The 15987-nt window shown below is 45.8% G+C and overlaps 1 long non-coding RNA gene and 1 pseudogene across 1 annotated transcript in view; one reads left to right on the top strand and one right to left on the bottom strand.

Annotated features, from left to right (window-relative positions):
- The window catches only part of LOC126993892 (uncharacterized), a 6120-nt gene extending 92 nt beyond the window's left edge, over positions 1-6028 (top strand). Inside the window, exons 1-3 of the long non-coding RNA XR_007748426.1 lie at positions 1-5181; positions 5221-5555; positions 5644-6028. The exon at positions 1-5181 is cut by the window's left edge and continues 92 nt beyond it. This is a non-coding gene — a long non-coding RNA (uncharacterized LOC126993892). The remainder of the gene's footprint in view (positions 5182-5220; positions 5556-5643) is intronic.
- Positions 1-6424, bottom strand: part of LOC126993891 (sodium- and chloride-dependent GABA transporter 2-like) — a 26831-nt pseudogene extending 20407 nt beyond the window's left edge.
- Between the last annotated feature and the right edge of the window lie 9563 nt (positions 6425-15987).

Here is a 15987-nt window from a genome sequence, read left to right as displayed (position 1 = left end):
GTGTGTGTGTGTGTGTGTGTGTGTGTGTGTGTGTGTGTGTGTGAAAGGAAAATGATGGTAAAAATAAAGCAACTGGTGGAAGAAAGTGGAGATGGCAAGGAAGAAGAAGAAGAAGAAGAGGAAGAGGAGGAGGAGGAGGAGGAAAAAAAGAAAGAAAAAGAAAGATATATGAGATAGGAATGAAAAAAAAGAGGATGAAGAGGGAAGACATGAGATTAGATAGAGATAGATAGATAGATAGAGAGAGAGAGAGAGAGAGAGAGAGAGAGAGAGAGAGAGAGAGAGAGAGAGAGAGTCGCATCCCCACACCGCAGCCTTTTTCTCTCTATGACGCAGGAGGAAGGAGCGATTTGAAACATACTTAACCTTATTAAACCTTTGCCTAGTCTTTGTGTGGCGTCCCATCCACCGCCCATCCACCCCTATCCACTCGCCTCATTCCACCCTCTTCCTTACACTCTATACTCTATTCTCTCTTCTGGTATAGTCTCTCTTCTACGCAACTCTTCTTTTTCTACTTCTTCTTCTATTTTGCTTCTGTTTTTCTGGTTCCGTCTTTTCTCTCTTTCTCTGTTATTGCAATTTTCTCTTGTTACTCTCTTCTTTCTCTTCTCATCCACTTTTTCTTTCTCTCATCTTCTTATTTGTTTCTCTTTTTCTGCTTCTGTCTTTTCTCTCTTTCTCTGTTATTCCAGTTTTCCTGTTACTCTCTTCTTTCTCTTTTAGTCCACTCTTTCTTTCTCTCATCTTCTTATTTGTTTCTCTTTTTCTGCTTTCGTTATTTCTCCTTTTCCCTGTTATTCCCCTTTTTCCGTATGCCATTATCTTCATTCTCTTCTCATCCACTCCTTCTTCCTCTCATCTCTTCTCTTTCTGCTTCCTTATCCTCTCCTTCGTTTTTATTTCTTTCCTTTTGTCTTTTTCTTTTTTGTTGTTATTTCATCTTTCTTTGCATCCATTCCCATATACTTCTCTCATCCACTCTCTTCCTCTCATCTCCTCTCTTCCTACTCCCTCATTCCTCTTTGCTCCTCTTTATTCTTTGTATTTTCCTCTTACTTCTATTGCTGGTTTGTCATTCCTCTTTTGTCCCATAACAGTGAAGTGAAAAGAGTGTGAAATGAAAGCAAAAAAGTATAGGAAAAGTAAATGAACGAAATGTAATGAAAAATAAAAGTTAGAAAAGACAGGTGAGGGAGGGAAGATGGTACAGGTCTCCCCAGGTAACGAGGGCAGGTGAGTGATGCGCAGGTAATTGACAGGCGGACAGGTAACTGATTAGTGGGTTGACTGGTGACTGACACACACACACACACACACACACACACACAGATACACGAGACTGACGGGTACATATTAAAAGGAAAAAAAAGACTGACGAAAAACAGATTGACAACACTAACGAGGAACACTTTAGCATATTGAGCGAGTTGAATGACACACAGGTACTCAGGACTTACAGGCGGCTGATTGTAGATGAAAAAAAAAGACGAATAGACCAAATTGAAAAAAAAAAGACGAATAGACCAAATTGAAAAAAAAAACAAAAAAACAGATTGACAATATTAATGACGAAAACTTTAGCATATTGAAAACGCTGACTCACACAAAGGGACGCAACACTAGTAGGCAGATAACTGATTCAAGAAAAAAAAAAAAAACGACGAGAGAGAACATTAGAAAAAAACCCAGATTGGCAATATTAATGAGGAAAAAGTTTAGCATATTGAAAACGTTCACTCACACAAAGGGACGCAACACTTGCAGGCAGATAACTGATTCAAGATAAAAAATAAAAAAATACGACTAGAGAGAACATTAGAAAAAACAGATTGACAATATTAACGAGGAACTCTTTAGCATATCGAAAAGGGACGCAACACTTAACAGGCAGATAACTGATTCAAGATAAAAAAAAACCCGACCAGAGAGAATATTAGGAAAAAAAAAACATTGACAATTATAATGAAGAAAACTTTAGCATATTGAAAAGGGACGCAACACTAACAGGCAGATAACTGATTCAAGATAACTAATTACGACTTGGGAGAACGTAAAAAACAAAAAAACAAAAAACAAAAAACCATCAGCTGCAATAACGAGGACGAATCTAAGAGTCGTATTTTGGGAAACCTGATTCACACACTGATTAGAGGTATAAAAATGACAATCAGAACACACAGTAAGGATATGAGATTGACAACACCAACGAGAGAGAGAGAGAGAGAGAGAGAGAGAGAGAGAGAGAGAGAGAGAGAGAGAGAGAGAGAGAGAAGAGAGATAGAAGGAGAGAAAGTAATGATGTAACAGAGAGAGAGAAATGGAAGGAAAGGAAAAGGAAGGAAAGAAAGAAAGAAAAGGAAAGAGAGAGGAAGGAAAGAAGAAAAAAAGGAAGCAAAGAGAAGAAAAAGAGAGGGAAAAGAAAGGTTAATAGGAGAGAGAGAGAGAGAGAGAGAGAGAGAGAGAGAGAGAGAGAGAGAGAGAGAGAGAGAGAGAGAGAGAGAGAGAGAGAATACCTATCTAAACCTGATTCTGACAAAGGTAGGTACGCAAAACGAACAGGTAGCTGATCAAAGGTAAAATAATTAACAGGTAACAGGTTAAGAGTAAGAGACCAAAAGAAACAGAGCAAAGTATGAGAAAGTATGGAAAAGTAAAGGAAAAAAAATGTAACTTGAATTGAGCAGCGGGATTTTTTTTCATATTTATTATCTTTTTTATAAGAACATAAGGACATAAGGAGTCTGCAAGAGGCCTTTGAACAGACTTCTCTGCCGTAAAACAAAAACAAAAAAACGACAATAAGAAACAAACGACTAAGAGAAAACAACAACAAAAAACAAAAACAAAAGGAACAGACAAAACAACCCGCTCCCCAAAAAAACAACAACCCTAACAAACGACTAACAAAGATCACATTAACAAATAAAGAAACAACAGACATAAAACAAAACACTAACAGAACCAACCGACTCCCAGGAAACGGATCAGTGGTAACGAAGAGACCAATTCCAGGTAACAGACACGGGGGTGGGGGGTGGGGGGGGAGGAGGAGGGGGCAGCGCAGGTAGATGCCAGGTAGTAACAGGCGGAAAGGTGAGGCAACAGGACGGTAGCTGGGCGAGAGGGAGGAGAGAGAGAGAGAGAGGGAGAGAGGACGTGGGGTGTGTAAAAAATGAGTTCGGTTGGGGTGAAGGGGTGAAGGGCGTTGGGGGGGGGGGAAGGGAAGCAACAGGGTATTACTAATGAAGGGGTGTTGGGGTGATGAGCGCTGGGGTGAAGGGGAGTATCAGGCTGTGTGTTGAGGGTGCATATTTAAGTCTTGGTTTAAAGGGGTGTTGAGCTGAAGAGCGCTGGGGTGAAAGGGAGCATGATATCTTGTGTTAAGGGGGTGTTGTAGTGTTGATTTAAAGGGGTGAGTTGAGGGAGAAATAAAGTGAGAGAGAAGAGGAGAGAAAATACAGACAAAGTAGGAATATGACGTAAAGAAATAGGAAAGAAAAACAATAGAAGAGGAAAGGAAAAATGAAGAAGAGGGGGACGAAATAAGAGGAGGAGAAGAAGAGTAAGTAATTTTTCTTTTTACAGCAAAGGAGAGAGTTCAAAGGCACACAAAAAAACAATAATGGAAAAGAAGAATAGATTGTCATGGGAAAGTAATATATGAAAGGGAGAAAGGAGTATGAGGCTTTGAGTGCTGAATTGACATGTATATCCTACCTGTTCTAGTATTCAGTGACCAGAGTGATGGGGTAGCGTCGACATGTGATAAACGGGTACTTTACATGACAAGGTTAACATGGGGTATACAGAGTAGTTACGTTGATGATAAACTAACATGCATTGAAGTGACCAGACTGATAGAGTAGCGTTGACGTGTACTGACTGGAGTACTTTGATAACATGTGGTATGGAGTGGTTACGTTGGTGATACTGACATGCATTGAAGTGACCAGACTGATAAAGAGTACCGCTGACGTGTGTTAAATGGAGTACTTTGATATGAGGCATAGAGTGGGTACTTCGGGTGCTGAACTGACATGCATTACTCATATCTGCTCTAGCATTCAGTGACATGAGTTTGAAGTGACCAAACTGACAGTGTACCGTTGACGGGTGGTAACTTGATGACATGTGGTAGAGTGGGTATTTTGGGTGCTGAACTGACATGCATTACTCATATCTGCTCTAGCATTCAGTGACATGAGTTTGAAGTGACCAGACTGATAGTGTGCAGCTGACTTGTGATAACTGGAGCACTAGAAAGATAAAATAATGCGCATGGTGGATTGTTTTTTGTTTTGTTTTTCACGTTTATATCATGTCATTTCATACGTTTCAGCGAGCACTACTATTGTTTCGAAGTGACGTGACTTACAATGACTGGTACTACAAGAAAAACATGAGTTGACGTGTTACAATGCTAAGCCTGAGCATGGTGGATTGCTTTTCTTTCTCTTATTCACGTTTGTATCATGTCATATTCGTTTCACTACTTTTGTGTTGCCATGACGTGACATACAATGACCGATACAGCAAAAAAAAAACATGATTCGACGTGATACAATGACAAGTATTCACTCTCTCGGCCGCCCTCACTTCAGAATATCATGACTCACGACACGCATTTGAAAGTGAGATGAAATTACAATGACAAATACGAAAAAGGGACACCGGTACTATGATGTCAAAATATTATATAATGACAGACATTAACTATCACGCTACCGCCAAAATGTCACGACTCATGCACGCGCTTTGATGAAACGAATTACAATAACATCTAGTGAACAAAAATGACTATTGCAATCACGGTAACTATCATGAATACGTAGACACAGAAAATGCTAAAGAAACAATGAATATGATGAAAACTATTGGGTAAATCTGCACTGGGAATACCACGATGCCAGAGAATAGTTGGTTATAGTACTGAAGATTGTATAATGTGAGTAGACGCTTAAAAGGAGGAGGAGGAGGAGGAGTAACGAATGAAGGAAGGAAGGGTAAGGTGTTGAAGGAGGTTAACGAGTACAATGTAAGGTTGAAGTGCCGTGAAATGAAGGAGTAAGGATTGAAGGAGGAAGGAAGAGGTGTCAGGAAGGAAAGAGTTGAACGAATACAATGTAGAATCGAAGTACCGTGAAACCAAGGAGTAAGGATTGAAGGAGGAAGGAAGAGGTGAAACCAAGGAGTAAGGACTGAAGGAGGAGGGAAGAGGTGGAAGGAAGGAAAGAGTTGAACGAACACAATGTAGAATCGAAGTACCGTGAAACCAAGGAGTAAGGATTGAAGGAGGGAGGAAAGAGTTGAACGAATACAAAGTGAGATCGAAGTACCGTGAAACCAAGGCGTAAGGATTGAAGGAGGAAGGAAGAGGTGTAAGGAATGGAAGAGACAAAGGAGTACAAAGTGAGATCGAAGTGCCGTGAAACAAAGGAGCAAAGATTGAAGGAGGAGGGAAGAGGTGTCAGGAAGGAAAGAGTTGAACGAATAGAATGTGAGGTTGAAGTGCCGTGAAACCAAGGAGTAAGGATTGAAGGTGAAGGGAAGAGGTGTAAGGAATGGAAGAGGCAAAGGAGTACAAAGTGAGATCGAAGTGCCGTGAAACCAAGGAGTGAGGATTAAAGGTGAAGGGAAGAGGTGTAAGAAATGGAAGAATCAAAGGAGTACAAAGTGAGATCGAAGTGCCGTGAAACAAAGGATTAAGAGGTTGAAATTATGATCCAATGCATTAATACGGCGGGAAGGGAGCAGCAGGAGGACTCGGCGGTCGATGTAGGAGTATAATGCGAGTCACACTACAAGAACAGTACGCTGACGTCACAGTACCACCATGTATATATAGAAACCGGGCCGAGCGCCGGGAATAACCATTACGTGGCGGGAGTACCGTGCGAAACCCCGACGCATGCTTGAACAGACTAACGAAACACTAGAATCAGCACCTCGGAAGTCAGGACCTCGAAAGTCAGCACTCGGAACCGAACCCAACACCGGCGTCAGCACCCAGAGAGCAGGGGTCAGTACTCACCTCCACCGTTCTTGTAGCAGAGGTAGGGGAAGCGCCACACGTTGCCCAGCCCCACGCAGAAGCCGATGACGGAGAGCAGGAAGTCCAGTTTGTTGTTCCATTGCTCCCGCTCCTTGCCGCCCTTCACACCCTCACCGGTCGCCGCTTGCTTGAGGTCGTCGCCCATGGTGGTTGTCGTGCCGGGGTCGTGCGGCCTCTCTCGGGGTCGCGTTGGTTGGTGTCAGTGTCTGCGTTATGAATCTGTCACGCCTAGCGCGAGTCTTCGCGAGTGTCTGTGTCGGCACGGCAAGCACTCTGCCTCTGAGACTTTCTTCGGGAGTGTTGTCGCGCGCCCACGTCACCACGGAGAGTGTGTCCCGCCGCCTGCCGCCGCCCTATTATATCTGCAGTGCCGCCCTGGAGTGCCAGCAGTCGCCAGGGCCAAACTATTGCTCCCCCTCTCCGTGCCGTAGCCCCCCCCCGCCCCCTGACCTCGACCAGTCCCGCCCCCCCGTCCTGTGGTTTGATGTGGGTCATAATGAGGCTGAGGATACTTCAGCACGCCTCAGCACCCCCCGGGGCCTCGGACAGCATCGCCGGCCACCCTCGTCGTGGCGGCAGCACGGCGGGATAAAATATCATCAAAAGTGAAGCTGCCGCTGGCAAGAGTGTGGCGACGCGGCGCCGGCCGGCGATTTCACCAGCTGAGCGGCGGCCCCGCCCCCTGCCCCCTGCCCCCCCTTGGCCCCCCTGCCCGTCACTCCCCTGCCGCGCCGCGCCGCCCCGCTCCCGTTTCCGGGGGCCGCGGAGGGAGGGAGGGACACCTGTACAATCGCGACGGGGAGAGAGAGAGAGAGAGAGAGAGAGAGAGAGAGAGAGAGAGCGCATATTGAGCGCCCGTCGCCAGGTTGCCTCCCCAGGATCAGCGCGGCAGGGTAACCTTAGTTCAGCACATTTGTGGGGCAGCGCTATTGAGCGGCGGCCCCGCCAGCATTACGTCAGCCACCCCGGGGCACCCCGGGTAGCTTGGGCACCGGGGCGGCCAAGGCAGGGGAAGGGGGGGCGTGACCCCTGTGGCCTCTGCCAGCCTGGAGAGGTGCCGGCCGTGGGTGGGGATGACGGTGCAAGGCGCTGCCTCGCCGCCGCGGCCAGGCCGTGCGCTCCGCCTCGCCCCGCTCCGCCCCGCAGCCCAGTGTCGTCGCCTCCGCCGGGGTGGGCGCCGCGCCGCGATAACGCACCGCCAGGGCCGTACACACGCAGTAGGTGATGGTCGGGGGGCGGGGCGGGTGGGGGGAGGCTCACGTGACAGGCAGGATGCTTGTAAAGCAGCCGGATGGGGGGTGGGGAGAAGGGGGCGGGGCAGGGCGGGGCGGGGCACGAGGGGCAGCAACGTTCCCAGGGGCCAGGTGGGATGCCCTGCAGGTGGCTCGCCCCTTCTTAATCAAAGGCGGCGGCGCGGCGGGGCTGCATGGCGACGCCGCGGACCCTGGCGGGGTGTGCGGGGCCGGGCACGTGCCCCGAGGCCACCGTGACCACTGCCGGCGGGGCCGCGACCCTGGCCGGGGCGGCTGACAGGGAGGCCAACAGGAGGCGATTTTATTAGCGTTAGTCGAACAGGAGGCGGTGGCGTGCCTGAGGGAGGCGAGCAGAACGCGAGGCGGTGCGGCGAGGCGAGGCGAGGCAAAGAACGGAGGAGTTACATGGTCATCACCTTTCTGTTCGTTTGTTTGTTTGTCTCTTTGTCGGCTTTCCTCACAGCGCCGGAAAAGTTACAACCGGATATCGGGGAACTCGATCCGTGTGCGTGTTAAAATCCGGATATCGGGGAACTCGATCCGTGTGCGTGTTAAAATCCGGATATCGGGGAACTCGATCCGTGTGCGTGTTAAAATCCGGATATCGGGGAACTCGATCCGTGTGCGTGTTAAAATCCGGATATCGGGGAACTCGATCCGTGTGCGTGTTAAAATCCGGATATCGGGGAACTCGATCCGTGTGCGTGTTAAAATCCGGATATCGGGGAACTCGATCCGTGTGTGTTAAAATCCGGATATCGGGGAACTCGATCCGTGTGCATGTTAAAATCCGGATATCGGGGAACTCGATCCGTGTGTGTTAAAATCCGGATATCGGGGAACTCGATCCGTGTGCGTTAAAATAAGGATATCGGGGAACTCGATCCGTGTGTGTTAAAATCCGGATATCGGGAACTCGATCCGTGCATGTTAAAATCCGGATATCGGGGAACTCGATCCGTGTGTGTTAAAATGGATATCGGGAACTCGATCCGTGTGTAAAATCCGGATATCGGGGAACTCGATCCGTGTGTGTGTTAAAATCCGGATATCGGGGAACTCGATCCGTGTGTGTGTTAAAATCCGGATATCGGGGAACTCGATCCGTGTGTGTGTTAAAATCCGGATATCGGGGAACTCGATCCGTGTGCGTTAAAATCCGGATATCGGGGAAGTCGATCCGTGTGCGTTAAAATCCGGATATCGGGGAACTCGATCCGTGTGCGTTAAAATCCGGATATCGGGGAACTCGATCCGTGTGCGTTAAAATCCGGACTTAGGTTTGGATTGAGAGGAAAATTCCAAGACCCGCTCACAAAAATGTCTAGGCGTCTGTTTATCAACACAGCTGATGCAGGAATGTTTGGGCGTGTGTACTGCCAGGCAGTGTTTGGCGCATTCTCATTAACCTTTCCTTTTATTTTAGTTTTATATTGGACTAAGTTGTCAGATTTTGTGCAGGCTCTGGTGCGAAAGTGGATCCAGGTGTTAGGATAAAACCGGTATTGTTATCAGATGTTATTATTGTCATCTTTATTATTAGCATTTTCTTGTTTTTTGTTCTTTTTGTTCTATTTTTATCGTTTTTTCCTGTTCTTATTGTTCTTTTTGTTCTATTTTTTCGTTTTTTCCTGTTCTTATTGTTCTTTTTGTTCTATTTTTTTCGTTTTTTTTCCTGTTGTTCTTTTTGTTCTATTCGTTTTTTTCCTGTTCTTATTGTTCTTTTTGTTCTATTTTTTCGTTTTTTCGTGTTCTTATTGTTCTTTTTGTTGTTGTTTTCGTTTTTTTCATGGTCTTATTGTTCTTTTTGTTATTTTTTCGTTTTTATCCTGTTCTTATTGTTCTTTTTGTTCTATTTTTTTTCGTTTTTTCCTGTTCTTATTGTTCTTTTTGTTCTTGTTCTTGTTTTTTCCATGTTCTTGTTCTTCTTATTCTTGTTCCTACTCTTGTTCTTGTTCTTCCTCTCCTTGTCTTCATCTTCTCCTCATTATCATTATCATCATTACTGTTATCTTTATCTGCATGCATCCCTTAGAAGCTCGTAGTATTGTTCTTTTTGTTCTTGTTTTTTTTCCTTGTTCTTGTTCCTACGCTTGTTCTTGTTCTTCCTCTCCTTTTCTTCATCTTCTCCTCATTATCATCATCATCATTACTGTTATCTTTATCTGCATGCATCCCTTAGAAGCTCGTAGTATTGTTCTTTTTGTTCTTGTTTTTTTTCCTTGTTCTTGTTCCTACGCTTGTTCTTGTTCTTCCTCTCCTTTTCTTCATCTTCTCATTATCATCATCATCATTACTGTTATCTTTATCTGCATGCATCCCTGAGAAGCTCGTAGTATTGTTCTTTTTGTTCTTGTTTTTTTTCCTTGTTCTTGCTCCTACGCTTGCTCTTGTTCTTCCTCTCCTTTTCTTCATCTTCTCATTATCATTATCATCATTACTGTTATCTTTATCTGCATGCATCCCTGAGAAGCTCGTAGTATCAGCGCAAACGTGTCCTTATATCTCATGACTCACGGAGACAACGAGAGGAGACGAGGCGCCCCACGATGCAGGAGGCTGAGGGGTCGGTGTGGTCTTTTAGGTCATCTTTTAGGAACATTAAGCAGCGCGTCTTCAGGGTTCACAGGTCCTTAATCCTAGACGCTTTCCAACTAATACTTCCAAAGGCGGGACTAGTCGGGTTCTCATGAGTCATTTATATTCATGGTGCCGTAGCCTTCTCAAACTATCACTAGGCTCATGAATCTACCCATGGAAATACCCACCTCAAACTATTAATAGGCTCATGAATCTACCCATGGAAATACCCACCTCAAACTATTACTAGGCTCATGAATCTACCCATGGAAATACCCACCTCAAACTATTACTAGGCTCATGAATCTACCCATGGAAATACCCACCTCAAACTATTACTAGGCTCATGAATCTACCCATGGAAATACCCACCTCAAACTATCACTAGGCTCATGAATCTACCCATTGAAATACCCACCTCAAACTATCACTAGGCTCATGAATCTACCCATGGAAATACCCACCTCAAACTATCACTAGGCTCATGAATCTACCCATGGAAATACCCACCTCAAACTATCACTAGGGTCATGAATCTACCCATGGAAATACCCACCTCAAACTATTACTAGGCTCATGAATCTACCCTTGGAAATACCCACCTCAAACTATCACTAGGCTCATGAATCTACCCTTGGAAATACCCACCTCAAACTATCACTAGGCTCATGAATCTACCCATGGAAATACCCACCTCAAACTATCACTAGGGTCATGAATCTACCCATGGAAATACCCACCTCAAACTATTACTAGGCTCATGAATCTACCCATGGAAATACCCACCTCAAACTATCACTAGGCTCATGAATCTACCCATGGAAATACCCACCTCAAACTATTACTAGGCTTATGAATCTACCCATGGAAATACCCATCTCAAACTATCACTAGGGTCATGAATCTACCCATGGAAATACCCACCTCAAACTATCACTAGGCTCATGAATCTACCCTTGGAAATACCCACCTCAGACTATTACTAGGCTCATGAATCTACCCTTGGAAATACCCACCTCAGACTATTACTAGGCTCATGAATCTACCCTTGGAAATACCCACCTCAGACTATTACTAGGCTCATGAATCTACCCATGGAAATACCCACCTCAAACTATCACTAGGCTCATGAATCTACCCATGGAAATACCCACCTCAAACTATTACTAGGCTCATGAATCTACCCATGGAAATACCCATAACAGAGACAGAGATGCTGAGGGGTACAAATAGATGCACAGATTAACACAGAAGCCAATATTCTCAGACATGTTCGGCTCTCACAGCAACAGAGGAGATCAGTCGGGTTCTCATGAGTCTTTCACATCCATGGTGCCGTAGCCTTCTCAAACTATCACTAGGCTCATGAATCTACCCATGGAACTACCCACAACAGACAAATATGCTGAGGGGTACAGATAGGCGCTCTAGGCTCTCCCAGCAACAGAGGAGATCAGTCGGATTCTCGTGAGCGTTTTTCGCCGTCATGGGTCAGAAGCCTCGTCAGACGATCATTGGCTCAAACTACCCTTGGAAATGCTCCAGCTACGATATCGTTACCAAATGTGGGTGTGCAGGCCCCGAAGTGTTGAGAGTATGGCCATTATTATATGGGCAACTGAGTCTGGGATGGGCGGCGGCGACAGCATGATTAGCACGCGGATGAACTCTGCGGGTCGTGCCTCCAAGTTCCGAAGAAGCAGACTGACAGAACTGACGTGAGCCCGAGGATCACTCACGCCGCGGCCACATACACAAGGACACACAAGTAAACAAGACCACAAGAGATTAACCGGCGTATACACAGCAGTTTTTCACCATCTCCCTCCACATATACAGAAATCTAACTATCCTGCGTATAAAATTTTCAGCGGTGGCTGAGTGGTCATTGTGCGAGTGAGGTGTCCTGAGGACCAGGGTTCCAGTCCCGCGCACCGCTACAAGCTGACAATTTTCTACCATCGCCGAGTGGCTTAAAGCTATCCATATGTTGTTCTTAAGATCACCCACTAACCCGGACTCTAGCGACACTATGCAGTGGAGCAAAGATGAGCTCCATGAGTCAGTATGAGTCAAAACAAGGTGGCGCCCCTTAACACTTGTCTGCACCAAGAACGGGCTGGGGCCGACCAGCAGGCCCCATCAAGATAGTCGAACGTAAAATAAATAAAGATTTTATAAATAGAGACTTGGAGATTAATAAATATCTAAAGATGCACAACAGACAATCAAATAAACGAAAAATGAAGAAGTAAAACATTACAACAACTGAATTTGTTCCTTTCATCCACTGCTTCATCCCCATCAACCTTGACTCCGAATGACTCTTCGGTTTTGGAGGCGAACGGATGCGTCACTATGAAATAATCCGCCCGTGCCAGCATTAATGGGCCCGACAGCCTCAGCGCCGCATGGTAACACAAAGACGTTATGGACCTGCACGAACAGATCAAATAGGCACGTGTACGTGTGTGTGTGTGTGTGTGTGTGTGTGTGTGTGTGTGTGTGTGTGTGTGTGTGTGTGTGTTACGAAGGTCACATGATGACCTGAAGGGCACACCGTAATTGCCCCATTTGAAGCTGTGTGTGTGTGTGTGTGTGTGTGTGTGTGTGTGTGTGTGTGTGTGTGTGTGAACGCTGTTTTATTGTCCCCTGCACACCCTCTCTCTCTCTCTCTCTCTCTCTCTCTGCATCCTCTCTCTCTCTCTCTCTCTATCTCTCTCTCTCCCCTCTCTCTCTCTCTCTCTCTCTCTCTCTCTCTCTCTCTCTCTCTCTCTCTCTCTCTCTCTCTCTCTCTCTCTCTCTCTCTCTCTCTCTCTCTCTCTCTCTCTCTCTCTCTCTCTCTCTCTCTCTCTCTCTCTCTCTCTCTCTCTCTCTCTCATTATACGGTTGGATGAAGATTCCTCTGTATGTACTGTTGCTGCTGCAGTACTGTAACTATGCACTGTTGTTGTTGCTCTTGTTGTTGTTGGTTGTGGTGATGCTGATGATATTTTTGTTGCTGCTGCTGCTGCTGCTGTTGCTTCTGCTGGTAATAGTAGTAGTAGTAGTAGTAGCAGTAGTAGTAGTAATAGTAGTAACAGTAGTAGTAGTAGCCTCTTATGTGCTGCTTATAGCACTAGGCTCTCTATGAGATTAGGGTAGCCAACGAGGCCAAGAGCGATCCCAAGGGCTTCTTCAAATTGTACAGAACGAAAACAAGGGACAAAATTGGACCGTTGAAAACTAACACAGGTGAGCTCGTTGAGAATGGAGAAGATATGAGCCAAATGATGAATGACTATTTCCTCTCAGTTTTCACGCAGGAAAATCTAACAACCATTCCGGAGAGAGTTCAGGTATATGAGGGCGAAGGGAACGGCAAGTTGAGGGATGTGCTCATCACTAGGCAAGTAGTCCAGGATGAGATTAGTAGGTTGAAGAAAAACAAATCGCCGGGCCCAGACGAAGTATTCCCAAGGGTGCTGAAAGAGTGCAAGGAGGTCCTCAGTGGCCCGCTTACCGATATCTTTAAGATGTCGGTAAATTCTGGGTATGTGCCCAATTAATGGAAAGTAGCTAATGTGACGCCGATTTTCAAAAGGGGAGTCAAGTCAGCCACCTCAAATTATCGCCCAATTAGCTTAACTTCATTTGTAGGAAAGATATTTGAGTCAGTTATAGCCAGGAGCATTCGGGACCATCTAGAAAAGCATAGTTTAATTCATGATTCACAGCATGGATTCACAAAGGGTAGGTCTTGCCTTACTAACCTGTTGTCCTTCTACACTAAAGTAATCGAGGCGGTTGACCGAGATGAAAACTATGACATATTGTATCTAGATTTCAGTAAAGCGTTCGACAAAGTTCCCCATCACCAGCTATTACTAAAATTACAGGCTCACGGCATAGATGGGAAAGTTTTGAACTGGATCAGGGCGTGGCTTAGTGGTAGGAAGTAGAGAGTGCAAATCAATGGTAAAAAATCTGAATGGGGCAGTGTTACGAGTGGCGTCCCACAAGGGTCGGTGCTGGGTCCTCTGCTCTTTATTATTTACATCAATGACTTGGACACAGGAATTAGTAGTGATGTCAGCAAGTTCGCAGATGATACCAAGATCGGTAGAGTAATCCAATCAGACAGGGACGCTACCGTTCTCCAGGATGAGCTTGACAGACTATATGATTGGGCGAGGAAGTGGCAGATGGAATTCAATGTCGGGAAGTGTAGCATTCTGAGTGTAGGTAGGAATAACCCCTAACACAATTACTCCTTAAATGGCACTCCTCTAAGTAGGTCTGGGCGTGAGAGAGACTTAGGAGTCCTAGTGAGCGCTGACCTCCGTCCTAGGGTTCAATGCATTCAGGCTAAAAATCGGACAGAGTACTTAGTTTCATCTCAAGGAGCGTAAGCAATAGGAGCGCTGAAGTCATCCTCAAACTTTACTTAGCACTAGTTAGACCTCATCTCGATTATGCAGTTCAGTTCTGGTCCCCCTACTATAGAATGGATATCAAGATGTTAGAATCTGTACAGAGGAGGATGACAAAGATGATTCAGGGGGTGAGAAACTTGCCTTATGAAGACAGGCTGAAGCAGTTAAATCTACACTCGCTAGAAAGACGAAGCTTACGAGGAGACTTGATCGAAGTCTATAAATGGATGAAGGGCTTTAATAAAGGGGATGTCAATAAAATTTTGATAGTAAAAGAGCCGGGTAGGACGCGTAGCAATGGTTTTAAGTTAGACAAAATCAGATTTAACAAAGACATATGCAAGAATTGGTTCACCAATAGAGTGGTGGACGAATGGAACAGGCTTGGGGGCCATGTTGTGGGTGCCAATACCGTAGATACATTCAAGAAGAAGTTAGATAAAGCCATGGATGATGAGGTAAGGTGGTGTTGAGTGTACAGGAGCTGCCTTGCATAGGCCAAACGGTCTCTTGCAGACTCCTTACGTTCTTATGTTCTTATGTTAAGGACCCTGGTGGACTGGCTCGGCCTGTTAGTGGCACACGTGAATTTTATTTTAAGTCGCTGCCGTGATGTATGACTTGCTAGGGTCATGATTCTCCTCCGGTGTTGGTCTCGACCGAAGTCGGTGAAGTTAAGGATGATTGAAGTTTTGAGCAGCATGTGGGTAATCTTCCGCTGCTCGGCGGTGATTGGAACTCTTCAAGGTCTTACTCCAGAGTCGTCGGGATCACACACGACTGCTCGCTGACCAGTCGGCCACCGCCTCCAGTGACCCGCAGAGAATATTAAGCACGCTTACGCTTACGCAGAACGCTTAGCCTCAGACCTTACTATTATTTCCGATTGGGGCAAGAAGAGCCTGGTGTCCTTCAACGCCTCAAAAACACAGTTTCTCCACCTATCCACTCGACACAATCTTCCAAACAACTATCCCCTATTCTTTGACAACACCCAGCTATAACCTTCCTCAACACTAAACATCCTCGGTCTATCCTTAACTCAAAATCTTAACTGGAAACTTCATATCTCATCTCTTACTAAATCAGCTTCCTCGAGGCTGGGCGTTCTGTACCGTCTCCGCCAGTTCTTCTCCCCTGCACAGTTGCTGTCCATATACAGGGGCCTTGTCCGCCCTCGTATGGGGTATGCATCTCATGTGTGGGGGGGCTCCACTCACACAGCTCTTCTGGACAGAGTGGAGGCTAAGGCTCTTCGTCTCATCAGCTCTCCTCCTCATACTGATAGTCTTCTACCTCTTAAATTCCGCCGCAATGTTGCCTCTCTTTCTATCTTCTATCGATATTTCCACGCTGACTGCTCTTCTGAACTTGCTAACTGCATGCCTCCCCCCCTCCCGCGGCCCCGCTGCACTCGACTTTCTACTCATGCTCATCCCTATACTGTCCAAACCCCTTATGCAAGAGTTAACCAGCATCTTCACTCTTTCATCCCTCACGCTGGTAAACTCTGGAACAATCTTTCTTCATCTGTATTTCCTCCTGCCTACGACTTGAACTCTTTCAAGAGGAGGGTATCAGGACACCTCTCCTCCCGAAATTAACCTCTGATTTTGGACACTCCTTTAAACTCTGTTCGGGAGCAGTGAGTAGCGGGCCTTTTTTTTTTTTTTTTCTTTGCGCC

The sequence above is a fragment of the Eriocheir sinensis genome, unplaced genomic scaffold (assembly GCF_024679095.1).
Source record: "Eriocheir sinensis breed Jianghai 21 unplaced genomic scaffold, ASM2467909v1 Scaffold697, whole genome shotgun sequence".
NCBI classification, from domain to species: Eukaryota; Metazoa; Arthropoda; class Malacostraca; order Decapoda; family Varunidae; genus Eriocheir; species Eriocheir sinensis.
Note: the sequence above shows the minus strand (reverse complement) of the source record. Positions and strands in the feature narration are given on the sequence as shown.